The sequence below is a fragment of the Pteropus vampyrus genome, unplaced genomic scaffold (assembly GCF_000151845.1).
Source record: "Pteropus vampyrus isolate Shadow unplaced genomic scaffold, Pvam_2.0 Scaffold464, whole genome shotgun sequence".
In the NCBI taxonomy this organism is placed as follows: Eukaryota; Metazoa; Chordata; class Mammalia; order Chiroptera; family Pteropodidae; genus Pteropus; species Pteropus vampyrus.
In genome coordinates, this window is record NW_011889245.1 from 209,066 (window position 1) to 210,922 (window position 1,857).

At 57.6% G+C, this 1,857-nt stretch overlaps 1 pseudogene; it reads right to left on the bottom strand.

Moving 5' to 3' along the window:
- Positions 1–1,139: 1,139 nt before the first annotated feature.
- On the bottom strand, positions 1,140–1,258 carry LOC111732519 (annotated as a pseudogene).
- Positions 1,259–1,857: the final 599 nt, after the last annotated feature.

The window sequence follows — 1,857 nt, forward strand, 5'->3', positions numbered from 1 at the left end:
CGGAGGTTAAGAATTCCAGGAGAAATAAACACTCCATATGATCAGTTTTATATCCGCCTGAGTCACTCCGACATGACATGGTCTCGAGAAGTACCTGGTGACCAGCAGTGGGACTTGGGAGCCCCGCCACTGTCCTGTGGGGCTGACACATCGAAGCCACGTGCGCACTTTACCCTCCAGTGAGCTCTGTACCTGTCCATCTGCAAAACTGACCTGACACTTGGCCCTGAACACCTGTGTCCCGTGTGGGGCACTGAGCACATGGCAGACATCCTGCCTGCCGGGGACAGGTCCTCACAGAGCTGCGGACTCTGAACCAAGCCTGCTGTGCTGTCACACTCGCTGCCGGGGACCCGGAAGGACTGTGAGCGTTCCATGTTCTCACTGGTCCCGGGGGGGGGCGGCGCCCAACGCAGTGAGACAGTAGTCCGTTCTGAGCAGTGGCTCTTGACAATGACAGATGCATCTCAGGTGCTCTGGCCTTGGTGGGGCTGTCGTAGAGTTGGAGGGCTTTCCGGCTTAGTGAGTGAGGCAAACTGTCCGCCGAGGCTGCTGGCAAACATGGCCCGTCCCTCTCCCCTCGTGGCAGCCCAGCTGCCCCTAGGGAGCCCCCCATGGCAGTCCACGTGCATGGATGTCAAGCACATCCCTGAGCCACGACAAACTCCTCCGCAGGGGATCTGTGCCTTGAAGGGGGTGACACAAACGTGGGACGCGTCTGGCCAAACTGATCCCATCCTCGCCCACCCCACCAGCTGTCCCTCCGTGTCACCTGCCTTCATCCCACGCCTAGCCCTGGGTGTTCTTCTGTGACCTGGGAGTACCCCATACCTCATGATGACATTTTTTTCCCTTTAATTATCCAGATGGGGACTTTTGCTGACGAAGAAGGAACTAAACAGTTGCGATCGCACCCACAGCTTTAACGGCATCTGCACCCCGTGCTGCGGCTGACAGCCCTTGCAGCCACGAAACACCGCCCCTGAGCTTAGGGTCTCTAAATGTGTGTGAAAGCAGATGACCAAGGGACACGAAAGTACTCGGGGTGGCTGGGAGAGCTACTAAGAGCGTCCCGTGCCATATTTGCCACACTGTTCAGATGGCATTTTTCGCTGGCTTATTATTATTATTATTATTAATGCCTACAGCACCTGGTATTCCCAGGCGGTCTCCCATCCATGTACTAACCAGGCCTGACCCTGCTGAGCTTCCGAGATCAGATGAGATCGTACACATTCAGGGCAGCATGGGTGTAGACATTGTTGGTTTATGTCTTATGTCACCCTCTCCAATATTAACGCAGCTTTTAGTGGGTCACAGAATTTCCCGGGGGGTCAAGATGTGCTGGATGACTGCGATTGTTCAAGCCTGTCAATCCGGAGCACTAAACCTAAGAGAAGCCCCTCGCTGTGTGTGTTTGAGGGGAGGCCGTGTGCCATGAGCAGGCAGGCGACACTTCCCCACCCTGAACGAGTGGGTCACCTGCGGCCTTGAGATCTGGCGGGTCCCCGAGTGCCCGCTCGTGTTTGGTCCTGGCCCCGTGGCAATGCCTCCCAGCCTGACGCAGGGACAGTCTGCGCGTTGGTTGCTGTCACCAGAGATGCGGACACTCCGATCCAGTCGGCCTCCCCGCCTTGCCATCCAAGATCCCGAGCGGACTCTCCGGCAGAGCGACCCCGTCCCCAGGGCGCGCGGCCGATGCGCGTGCGTGCCCGGTGGGGGAGAGCCACCGGAGCTCACGTGAGGCTCAGGGTGCGCGCTCGCGTTAAGGACGTTGCGAAGGAGTCCAACGGCGAGATTCCTTTTACCGAAATGATCAAAACTCACGCAAATGAACACTGCATCTTACATAGTGAT